We start from the raw sequence: 13415 nt of genomic DNA, 5'->3' as shown, positions 1-13415 counted from the left end.
CACTTCCAATCCTTTACTGGCAAAAGACTGTTCCATCTCAGTGGGCAAGTTGCACTTCCCTTTCTTGCCTATCATTCCAGCAGATTTCTCTCGGGCTATCCTTTCCCCCACCCTGGATCCAAGCCTCTCATGTTTAGATCCATTCCTCATATCCAAACTTAGTAAGGAAGTCTTCCAAGCTACTGCTGGTGGCATCCTCTTGCCATACCACCAGATCAGTTTGTAGCACAAAGCTATCAACTTGGAGCAGCTGATGCAATCCTTTATTGCTGGCCCAGATACAACTAGGAAGCTTTCCAACCTCATCAGCCCCTTTTCCTGAGGTCTCAGCTCCAGCCACTGTTTTTCCTCCCCTTTTTCCTTCAGCTCTGAGGTTTATGGGTCCAGCAGTGCTGTCATCCAGCCTACCAGCTGCAATGACTTGGCCTCCTCAGTTGCCAACTCCTTCCTTGGTATTCTTGACTTCAGAGGCAGGTGTGCCTCAGAGCTGATTGTTTGGGGCCATGGCTCTCTGGTCCAGGTTGAATTTCTGGGTGTCAGAATTGTCTCTGCCCCTGGGAGCTTTTCTTGGCAGTTCAGCATCAGAGCCAGTTGAGTCAGCACCAATCTCAGTGCTGGAGTCAGTTGAGTCAGCACCATATACTGGTGTCTCATTCAGGTCCTCGGATCCAAGAAGTGCCAGGTCTGGTCAACCAGCTTTGGCTTTGACTATTAATTCCATAGAGGGGATCTTCTCCTGCTCAGAGAATGGAGCTTCATCACTGGCACTGGATTCTTCTTTTTCCCATGCTTCTGGTCCTGCAGATTTGCACCAGCTGATTCCAAGGCATCCTGCACCTTCTGGTCCCAAGGTTTCCCCTGCATTTAGGGTCCCTTATTTCTTTAGTATCTCCTCCCAATCCTCTTGTCAGCAAGGGACATAGTAAGAGTAAATGCAAGAAGAAGCAATTGGATTCCCATATGATGAATGCCTCAATGAGGGCACTGACCTCAGTGAAGGGGAGGACTCCCCCAAATCTGACCCCCCATGATGACACCTCTTTTGGAAGTTTATTGGAGTTATTGAAAACAGTAAGGGGGATGGACCACAGAGGCACTTTCCCCAGAGGAGACCTTTGGTGCGGCTCATCCATATCTTGAATGGTCCTCCCTCCAGAGACCCTTATAGACCTGGTGCCATGGAGGGCTTACAGTGAACCTGTTGTGGTGGAATCAATTCCTAGGAAACCGGATAGCATTTTGACATCATCCTAAAGACAAGCCCCATTGGAGTTGTGGTTGTGGCTGCTATGAAGAGGGATATCTCTGAGGACAGTTTGTTGATCCATACACCCTGTCTCAGGCTCTGGACCACATGGGAAAGCTCATGTTTCCTTCAAAAACCTTTTCATTGCATGTGATCGACTGTCTTTCTCATTTGACAAGACTTTTTTTTTTTTTTTTAATTTCCCTAAATCTTTTGGGTTTCTAATACCATGATGGGAATGGACCCCATTCCTAAGTCAGAGTACAATTAAATTTCATGAAATTAGTATTGTTTCAGTCTTTGATGTCAGCCAGAAGTGCTCTTCACAGCACCCGCAGTGTGCCCAGTAATGACTCCTTCTGCAATTCGTACGGTGTTACATGTATTGGTAACATATCTAAATGCAACTGAGACCCATTGCTCCTACTACTATTGGAATTGTCTGGGTAGCTTTCTTCCACATTGCTCTCATTTCTGCCTGCAAATCCTGATATTTTATGACCTTGTGTCTCTCTCTGTATGCAAGACACTGTAAGTGTCACTGGGTGTGGTGATTTCAATGACCAATGCTACTTTTGTCTTCTTTTCATAGAACACTGTATGCGTTTTTCTAGCATCTATCTTTTGAACTGTTGTTAACGGGTGATCCCATGTGATGTAGACTTCATCATTTTCTATGATGCTTTGTGGGTCATGTTTCCAGTGTTTTTCAGCCACTTCAATACATAATGCTTGAACAATCCCCAGTGCAACAATCTTGCCACATTATTATGCCTTTCAGTATACAGTCCTTCTGCCATTAGTATGTCACAACCAGTAACGAGATGTGTAACTTTTTCCAGTTCCATTTTACAAAACTTACATTTGTCTGTTTCTCCCACTTGTTCAATGGACTTTGTAAACCATCGTGTATGTAGCCAACTATCTTGGGCTGCCAATATTAATCCTTCATCTCTTGGTTTGAATTTGTCTCTCCATAACCATTCCTGCATTCGATCCTGATCAACATGAGGATCTTCCAGATGTTTTCTATACTTGCAACTATATTTATGCATTTTCCACATTTCTTGCCTTCTCATCTGTTCCATTACCTTGTATTCTTTCTTTTGCTTTTTGGCACATTCAGTTTATGCCTGATTTTTATATACTTTTGGTTTGATTTCCAGTCCGGCTTGAAACTGATATGCTTCTGCTAGATTAAGCAGAGATGTCATCTTAGATTTATTCTCCCCATGTTTCAAAACTTTCACTACATTTGGGTTTTGTGAGGTCAGCAGATCTTCCCATGATTGCAGATCTATACATGTAATCAATTTCAACAAAGCCCATAATTCCTTTGGAATGGAGAATATATAATCTTGGTATGCACTGATTTTTATAAATCATTTGGTGAACATGAAGCATCCTTCCTGTCTAGTCTATCCAACACATTTTGGGGCCAGTCAATCACTCCAAAACTGTAAGTTAGGACAGGAAGAGCAAATTGGTTTATAGCTTGAATTTTGTTCCTAGATGTCAATGCTGTTTTCAGAATAAATTTAAGTCTTCTAAAGTATTCTAATATCCAAGCAGAAAGGCAGCAAACAAGGCAGTTGTTCAATCCAAACTATTTTTTAACAGGTAGGTTAGTGCTTTCGTGCCTTTCAAGGCACTTTATCAGATATTTTCAAAACTAAAACCATTCGAATTTAAAAACCATCTTGGTGGTTACATCACCAACTCCCTATCCAATAGCATTCTTAAACCAATTACATACTAAAAATTATCCAATTTCAGTCTATTACTGCACTAAAATCCTCATAAAAACCTCTTTATCTAGCATACAAACAGGGCTTTTTTTTGGGCCAGTATGCGCTGATACGGCACACCGCCACATCTGCTGCCCTGTTTCTTAAAAAAGAAACTTTCTTTTTTAAAGGTGTTCTTCTTATAGAACAATGTGCGACCGAGCTTCCTGGTCCGTGTGCAGAATTTGAATTCCTGAAGACATTTGGACTGTGGATCTATAATTGTAAGCCATCCTCTCTGGATTAAATTGCTGCTGTGCATTTGATCTTACTCTTGCCTGGATATTTGGTCCAGCAACAGGATGGCATGTTGGGTGAAGTTTTGCCTTGTATACGTTTTGGGGATTTCCGTGACTTTATTACAGGTAAAGATGAAGAAAACAGTATATTTAAGTATTTGCATAACTGAGTGGTATTGTATTCCATTGTTATTTTGCTTGTGTTTCTTCTCTTTTCAGTGGTTTCCTGTTGGTGTGCTGCATGGTAGTTTTGACATTCTGATTTGACATTGTTTTCAGTTATGTGAAGTATTAAGATTTAATTCTGAAATGTTATTATTAATGTTCATATGTGCAAGTAACACTGTTTGGGGCATTTAAAATCTCGAGTCTTTGTTATTAATAGCTGCATTTCATTACATTTTCATCGGGAACATGAAAGTGATCTTTAGTTTATAGCCAACTATCTTTATGGCTGTACATACCATTTGAACGGCAGTTTCATTAATTACATTTCTAGTTTACTGTGGTTACATATTACATTATACAGTTATATGTGAGTCTGTGGAAAATTGAGAAAGTAAATTCCCCTGTACGGTGTTTCTTCAGAAATTATCTGTACCTTTAGTGCTGTATAACATGACCCGCATTGTCTTTTGAAGCATTTTAATTATATTACATTTGTTTAGGTCCTGACTCTATTAAGCTGTAAGTAAGTTGCTTAGTTGAACATACTGACATATTGCATTTTGATAGAAACTGAATACATCAGCCATATGTACTGGAGCTCTGATTTTAATGTATTGCTTTTCTTTGTCAAAATCTTCTTTTAAGTGCAGGAAGTATGCAGTTTATTTACAATTTATTGCTTTGAGAAACATTAAAAATATTCACATAGCTAATTTGTATTGCACAATAATTTGAACATATAGAAAATTCATATTTGCATTGCAGAGTGATTTAAATACATTTTTTGTACTGGTTGCATTATGTTTTCTTGCAGATAAAATTCAAGATTCATGTGGATCACATTTTCCAGAATGTTGTTTAAACATGGATCTTCAGTTGAAGGACAGATTCACTTAACTAGCAAGTTTTCTTCATTAAGAAGTACTTTTTCTTCCCCTTTTAAAGTAAAATTATACAGTACACTTGTTGATTTCTGTGTCAAGCTGTTTTGTGAAATCTCTTAAGATTTTCTTTTAACATTGCCACTTGATTTTTAATCTCATGTAGACGAGGATGAGCAAGGTTACATCTTAGATTTTTTGCAATCTTAATACAGTAAAGTAATTAGTTGGACAGGTTCCTGTTTCTGTCTTTTTATGTGTGTCATCAGTCAGAGGTAGCTGGCTTTAATATATCAGGAAAAAAGGGTGGCTTGGAACTGCAGTTCGGTGTTTGAAGAAAATGTTTTTCCAAGTCTAGTAAACAAATATAATTTAAAATGCTGTTAAAGCTATGACCATTAAAAAAACAAAAGAGTAACATTGTAAAAAATAAATAAATAAAAAATAGAGCATTTAGTCATGGTGTTTTGCTATGAATAGATTTGAAAGGTTAACAGAGCATATTTTGCTACTTATTCTGTGTTTTTTTATTTTTTTAATTCACCTCTGCCTGACCGCCAGCAGCATTCCCAGAATCATTTGGCCCATTCCACATCCAGGCAGTAATCAAGGATTTTCTTACATTGGCCTAACCCCTTCTTTGGCAGCTGACATACAACCCTCTCATCTGTAAGCATGCAACACATTCCCTTTGGATGTGCACATTCCTGTTAGTGCCCAATGAGGGCAGTTGATTAGCTGCAGCTTGGGACTTAGTGTATATCCTTACACTATTTATTACAGGCCGTGCAACCCTCTCTCTCTCTCTCTCTCTCTCTCTCTCTCTGTGTCTTGTCTCTCTAGTAGATGCTGCCAATGTGGTGGACCAGTCTCCCCACCAAGAATGGGTGAGCCGATGATGGCTGATGCTTTCACTGCTGGCCTGTTAAAATTTTCAGGTGGTCCGAGTTGTAGTCAGGGCTTCACACCTCTGTGCTAGAGAGCCGATGTTTTAGTGCTTCATTTTTTTTTTAATTTTAGTACTCAGATGGAGAGATTTTCCTTTCTGCCCATGTAAATGAGAAGATGAAGCAAGTTCATCAGGTACTGGGGCTCTATATTGAGTTTAATGCAAAATTATCCCCAGAAACTAACCTTGCTTTAGCACAGCATGTGCTTGCTCCTAAACTTATTTATTGGTTCTAGATTTCGGGTGGCTGTGATAATGGTTTATTAGATGTCACTAAAACATATAACATAGTGGCTCATTTTGCTGCCATTATGAATCTAGCCGCTTATCATTGCTAGGTATTGAAGACTGACTGGTTGAGCCTGCCTAACTATATTTAGGCTAATGACAGTCTGACTCAGATTACCATGGAAGACTTTGCTCTCACTTGCATCTTCCATGGTGGCAAAAGTATATAAGAATGTTGAGATGCTTGACTTTGAGCTTGCTAACGTTATAAGTATTTTAGCATATTAGGACACAGAGCACTAAGCCTAGGGCCTAGATTTATATGCTTTCAGGAGACTGGCATAAAGATAATTTCTTATTTGCTAACACACTGCCCACGGGACAGGAACACGTACTAGGTGTTTGCACCCCCAGATTGTTGAAGAGCATCCTGGGAATTTCACCTCCTTAACTTCAGCTTTTGCACACCCTCATTACACTGTGTAATCTAAATATATTCTGAGCTACATAAATCCCACTACTGTAATTCTCTGCCTTGATTTCTTTGTATTCTAAGAGAGAATATTTATAAACTGTTCCTATTTATTTTAGACTTTGTCCAGATTTCTTGCATTAAAAGGCTGAAGTGTGTGTGTGAGAGACAGTAAAATGTCCTAGTTAGGATTAGCAAGTGGTTAGTAATTTGCTTAGGCTCAAGCCATGTACCTTACCTACAGGAAACAAGAGCCCAAATCCTTTACTCAAAATGTGCAACTGTTTTGCTTAGCAAGTGGTATCACTGTTGTGTGTTTAGAGTTTTAAAGCAGTGTTAGTAGCACAGCAGGTAGCATACTCTTGTTTTGATGCAGAAGGCCATGAGTTCTATTCCCATACATGTAGATGGATTGCTGATACTGTGTTGGATTTTAAGAGGGTTGGGTGCTGCAGTCCTGAGTATGTCCTCCTTTGGATAAGATGCCTAATAACCATGAATCCGTTTTAGGTAGCCATCCATTCCCTATTGCAATATTACCAGCGTATCATTTTTAATGTAACATAGGCAGTTTATTCTTCAAGGGCAGCAGACAGTGAGTTTGTAGATGAAAAACTTAAATATAAGTTTTTTTTGCTAGCAACAACCTTTTCATTAGTTACAGTCAGATCTCTTTAATGTGGAATTATTCAGATGACTTATTGTCATAAAGACCATTCTTACCAAAGCAATTCCTACCAAAGTACTACCAAGTATTAGGGGTTTCAACAGGTAGACGTTGAGATTTAAAAGTATACATATATTTGGTAGGAATTACTTTGGTAAGAATGGTCTTTATAACAATAAGCAATTCACACTTTTTATGCATGTTGATTTGCATGTAGAATTGTGGGTTTTATTTTATGTTGTGTCATGAAATAGGGTTGGATTATGTGTATTTTTGACTGGGTAGAAAGCATTCTGACCTTATATATATTTCTTGTTTATTTTGTTTTTTCCTTTCGGCTTTCCTCGGTTAGGGGTCGCCACAGCGGAACCCCAGTCCGCTAATGATTGGCAGTTGATTTTTTATGGTGCCAAGGTGCCAGCCCGATGCCCAACTTTCAATGAAGGCATGCCCATTCATGCATGTCTTTCAAATGTCACTTGATCCTGTGGAGGAGATGCAGACTTCACACAGAAGGCGCTTCAGCCGAGAGTCGAACGGGAGAACCTCTTGCTGTGAGGCGACAACGCTAACGCTACACCACCGCGGCTTATCCTTATATACATTTCTTGTAATCTTTTGAAAAGTTATTTGACTGTATTTAAACATGGATTATGCAATATTATACTGCCATCTTCTAACTGTTTGTAAAATTATTTATTTTTAATGAAGAAGAAGTAGCATTTAATTGGAAAGTGCTTAAGTACAAGATGCATTGGAGTGATAGATGATGCCTAAGATTAATAACTGTGTATAAATATGTATTTTATATTTATATGTTAGATAAAGAGGTTTTATGAGATTTTAGTGCAGTAATAAACTGAAATCGGATAATTTTTAGTATGTAATTGGTTTAAGAGTCCTATTGGCTAGGGAGTTGTTGATGTAACTACCATGATGGTTTTTAAATTGTAATGGTTTTAGTTTTGAAAATGTCTAATGAAGTGCCTTGAAAGCCTCAAAAGCGCTAACCTACCTGTTAATAAATAGTTTGTTTTGAACGACTCCCTCGTCGGATGCCTTTCTGCTTGGATATTAGATATTGGAATCTGTATAGTTCTGTGCAGTTTTGCAGAGGCTCTTAATTCCCTGGTGCTTTGAGGAGTGTTTGTTGGTCTTCTAAAGTATTCCTTACTAAGTTTTATTCACATTTGTTCATGTTTTATTGTTGATCCTTCATCAATTCCCAAATATTTATAGACTTCCTCTTGCTCAAGTTCTTTTATATCACATTCTGGTCCCAAACTGATGTTTTCTTGGTGCTGCAGCTTTCCTGCTTTAAAGGTTGCTTTTGCACATTTATCAAGACCAAATGACATTCCTATATCATCTGAAAAAGTTTTGACAACTTGCAGTTGTGCTTCAGTTCCTCATCTGATGAGCTATGCAGTTTCAAATCATCGACAAAGAGAACATGAGCAATCTTTACACTTTGTTGTTTTCTAGGAGCTAAATTATAGCCATTGCCTAAGCTAAGTAGACAGCTTAATGCGTTAAGGGCAAGACATAATAGCAGCAGTGACAGAGAGTCACCCTGGAATATCCCCGTATGAATTTTTATCCCTGGGATAATAATTTGTCCTTTATCATAGCTTAATTGCAAAGTGGTCAGCCACTGTTTCATGGTCACTGTAATGTTGTCAATTAGTGGAGGGTGTATCTTATACATTTTTAATCACTCTTTTATCCATGAATGTGGGATACTATCAAATACTTTTTTGTAATCAAGCCATGCAATACTTAGATTCCTCCCCTTTTTACAGTTCTCCCCTCTGACTTTATTTAACAACAAATGATCCTTTGTTCCATATGACTTTCTTTTCTTGTCCTTTTGTTCATTTGTTCTTGCTCTGAACTTCTTAGTGTAAAACCTGGAAGATGAAATATCAAATTTTGTGAGGACTCAGCAGCTCCCAGAGACATAGAAGACCATGGGGGCTCAGTTGCCAATCATGCAGTCTATCAAAAATGCCAACATGAGATTGCTGTCCAATGCAGACAATGAGACATCTCACACAGCAGGCACTGGCATCACCATGAGTCATCATGCCTGGATGAACTTGTACAATTTTGCATATTGCTTTAAAGCATTCTTTGTCAAGGGTCCTTTTGACAATCCTTGCCATTTTGGCCAAAAGATCAAGGAGACGTTAGGTAGGAGTAAACAGGACATAAAGATTCCGATGCCATCAGAGTGCCTTTTCCCACTCCTCAGTGATCCTACTCCTGGAAGCAGAAGGGAGATAAGAGCCTCATTTTTCCTAAAGTGCAACAGCCTTTCCAGCACACTTCTGTGGAAGGTTCCCCCGTGGCATAGCTGGTAAAAATATTGGATGCTACACACATGGCAGAGATAGTCCGCAGAATCAAGGCTTACATGGACATTTCTCTGGGAAGCCTTTTCATTACTCCTGAAAGCTCTGAAGGCAGTCAAGGGTCACTTGGCTCTCTACCCAAAAGCTTAGGAGGCCATCACATTAGATGCATGGGTTTTGACAGCCATGTCCAGAGGCTATACAATTCCCTTTTTATTTACTCCAAAGGATTCCCAAAAATCTCTTCCAGACATGCCACCCCATCAGAATAGGGACACATATACCTTTCAACTGTGAGATTTTCACAGAATGTCCAGATTTTTACCTCATGTTTTTGGTCTGGTTCTAATAAAATTGTGGTATTCTGGCAAATTATTTAGAGTTGAAGTCAGAAAATGACAGACATTTGAGTATCACACTTCATACCCTTTAGAAAACTCATGCTGATGCAAAACCTGTTATTCTATTCATTTTCTAAGTTTATAAGAGCAATATTTTTAAAAAAAAGTGTCCGTATTTTTGGGCCTTTGTCCACCCCATTATTGTTGACTTTGTCCAGATTTCTTGCTCTAAGAGGTTCAGAGGTATGGGGACACTACAGTAGAAATCCAGAGTCATGCAAGAGGTCCCACCAGATCAGTGAGGATCCAGGATCTATTCCAGATTCTTTTTGGTACCAAAGAAAAACAAAGAAGCCGACTATTTCTGGATCTCAGCAGAATGAATCTCTTCATCAAACAGACAAATTCTGGATGGTCACAGTACACTCCTTTCTACCTCTTCTCAAGAAGGATGACTGGATGTGCTTTATAGATATCCAGGATGCCTACCATCACATAAAGATAATGAGGCAGTGCAAGAGATGTTTGCACTTTCGGCTGGGGGCCAAGCATTACCAGTTTTGGGCTCTGGTCTTTGCTCTCACCACATCTCCACTGATGTTCACCAAATGTATGGTAGTAGTGGCAACCCTGATCAGGTTGTAGGTTTTTCCCTACCTGGATGATTGGTTCCTCACCTCCTTCTTGAAAACATCTCTCAAATTTCTCTAACTTGGGAAAATATTTACTTCACTGTTTGTATGTGCATAGACAACTTGTGTTTTATTTAGATAGAACTAAAAATTTTAAAAAATCTGATAAACTGTCTGTTTCCTTTTCTGTGTTGAGAATGGGAAAGCCTGTTTCCAAAGTGACCCTATCCAAATAGCTCTCCGACTCCATTTCATTTGTGCAAAGCATAGAGGTCATTCGACTAGAGCAGTGGCTACCTCTTCTGTCTTTTTCTCACAGGCCTCTTTTGATGATAATTTCTGCTGCAGCTAGCTAGTCTAGCTCTCATACCTTTGTCACCCATTACAAAATTGATGTTCAGTCTAGTTCAAGAGCTTCATTCTGTCCCACCATTTTATAGAATGTTCTATACTAGGGCCTCCCGGGGTTTCCTCTGGCTAGGGACTCTGTCCCACAAATTGAAGCCAGACAGAAAATACAACTTTAGATATGAAAGTTATGTAATTACTGTAATGATAGATCCATGTTGTCTTCATTCATCTGGTCCAGCCATCTCTACCCCCATATCCCCTCTAAATTGTCACAGTTTTTAGTGAAGTGCTCCTGCTTGGACTTGTTGTCTGGCCTATAAGCTGGCATGTAGGTGTCCTTGTCTATCACCCTCTGCCTATGTTATTAACATGTTGTTTAGATTTGATACTACTCTAGGGAGTTGGTAAGGGGTAAACTCGATCTAAGTAGAAGGTAGGAGAGCAGGGTATTGTCGGTAGAGGAGACAGAGCTCTCAGACTGAAGACTGTGAGATGGCCAGTATCAAATCTGAGTTGGATTCAATAACCCACAGGTTGAACCGATGAAAGAAGACAGCACAGCTCTATTATTATGGTAAGTTGTTGTGTCTTTCGGCTTTTCCCAGTTAGGGGTCACCACAGCGGAACTCCCATCCACTAATGATTGGCAGTTGATTTTTACGTGCCGAGTTGCCAGCCCTGACGCAAAACCTTCAACAAAGGTACACCCATTCACGCATGTCTCCATGCAGAAGACGCTCTAGCTGAGAGTCGAACTGGACAGCGTCTTATTGTGAGGCACAACGCTACCGCAGCACCACCACCGTGGATTCTATCATTATGGTAAGTACATAACCTTTATTTGTTTAGTGCTTCCAACTTTCACTGAAGCCTTCTTCAGAATAACTCACAAATACCTTTCATATGATTTATATGAACAACAGTCAACCACCTGACAAAGCACTTGACACAATTTCTTACTTTTAATGAACACATGAGTCAAGTGTATCTTTTTCACATCTTTGCAACCTTCTGTTTTTCTTTAAAACACGTTTATAATTAATAATCCCATTTAAACCAAGGTACACATATGCATTTAACAAGATTTACCTTCTCATTTCCTTAAAATCTAGTTCATCCTTCTTATTGCCATTACAAAGCTCAGGTAAAATATCCACTACATAAAATATTTATTTTTAAACTACATACCCCCTAGAATGTTTTGCCAAAGCACTGGTTAGATTTTTTTTATGGCATAATGACGTTCATGCATACATTTTTCAACTGCCTATTAGTGTTTCCTATATAAAATCTACAACACACTGTTCGTGAGGCAATGTAAAGTACAAAAGTAGAACTGCAAGTAAAAAAAAAAAAATGAAAGAAACCGGTGTCCTATAAATCATATTAGTAGATGCACAAAAGAAGATATACCTATCCATGGAACATTGATAAACATTTGTGAGTACCTTTATTCCCATTAATCTCAATAGATCTTTCTCCTTCTAAAATATCTTTGATATTTCTTCCATTTTTGTTTATAAATAATGATCTGATGTTGTAAATCTTTATTCATTCCATACTGTTGGGATTTCGGTTCTGTCCTCAGAACCGACGCAGCCATTACCAGGCTCGCACCAGCCAAAAACTCTTAGCTAAGACCTACCCACAATGCCCCTCTCATAGTCTCTTTAGATCTCGTTTGATGCGTTCCTCATCAGATGTGCCAAGCCTTCTCTCAGCTAAGTGTTAGCTTTTCTGTGTTTTTTTTTTTTTTGACTCTCTAGTGTTTTGTACAGTTTTTTCTCATCTAAAGTTATTTCCTATCTCTACTTTGTTCTTTCCTGACTAAGCCCTACCCACTATCTTGGTAGTTCTTTTGTACCATCATTTGTAAAAATAAAAATTTAGTAAAATCTAAAACAAATATCCACATCAAAGAACCATCACTTGACTGGTGAACATAAACTCTTTAAATTACATCATCTGTGCAATTTCCTTTCAGTGCATTTTTTCACTCATTCTTTATCCAGTTCAGGGTCAGGGAAGAGTGAGATCCCATCCCAGCAGTCAGTGGGTGCAAGGCATAGAAACAGTCCTGAATATGATGTCTGCCTGTCAGAAGATAGCTAGATAAACAGTCACACACACACACACACACACACACACACACACACACACACACACACACACACACACACACACACACACACACACACACGCACACACATGCATGCACGCACACACACACACACACACACACACACACACACACACACACACACACACACACACACACACACACACACACACACACACACACACACACACACACACACGCACACGTGCACACATGCGCACACACACACACACACGCACACACACACACACACACACACACACACACACACACACACACACACACACATATACACACCCACACCTCCAACCCCTACAGACAATTTGTACAATCTTCTTTTTATCCATGGCATGCCTCTGGAAGGAAAATAAAGCATCCCACAAAACGCCACACAGGCAAAAGGAGAACATGGGGACTGTATACAGAAGCACCATAATCCAAGGACCAAACAGGAGGACCAAATGCTGAGGCACCAACACCATCAACTGTGCCACTCTGTGTATCCCTGCCCTGTGCAGCAATGTTTGGATATTGTTTCCAGTATTTAGACTGGTACCTAAGGTGGCCTAGCTGTAATCTGAGCATATTGCGTTTTTGTCAATTTGGTCATTGTACAGTTTGCAAAGTGAAGTGTATAATGATGATGACAGTACCGAATATCTTGTACCCCGCACCCTATACTGTGAGAAGTAAATTATGTAAACAGTACAATGCAAGGAACTGCAGTGAAACAAACTATATAAACAGTTATGCAGGAAGGTGACAACTGCATGCACAATGTCAGATATGCATTTTTTTTGGTAGACAGGTTGCAGATCTTGATGATTTCTTATTTACGTATTGCTAAACATGTTTTAAACTGTTTATTTTTCATTTATTTTGTTTATTCATACATTTTCAGCAGTAAAGTTTAAGGCAGGTGTCTGTTATCTACATGTTGGCTGGAAAACCATTCTTTCCACACTCAAGAACTCATGTATT

At 39.2% G+C, this 13415-nt stretch overlaps 1 protein-coding gene across 1 annotated transcript in view; it reads left to right on the top strand.

The window, feature by feature from the left end:
* Positions 1 to 13415, top strand: part of SPTBN5 (spectrin beta, non-erythrocytic 5) — a 1783454-nt gene that overhangs the window by 1628553 nt on the left and 141486 nt on the right. The gene's annotated exons all lie outside the window — the stretch shown is intronic.

This window comes from Protopterus annectens, chromosome 6.part0 (genome assembly GCF_019279795.1).
Source record: "Protopterus annectens isolate FY-2018-M chromosome 6.part0, PAN1.0, whole genome shotgun sequence".
Classification (NCBI taxonomy): Eukaryota; Metazoa; Chordata; order Ceratodontiformes; family Protopteridae; genus Protopterus; species Protopterus annectens.
The sequence above is the reverse complement of the archived record's forward strand: the minus strand, read 5'-3'. Positions and strand labels throughout refer to the sequence as shown.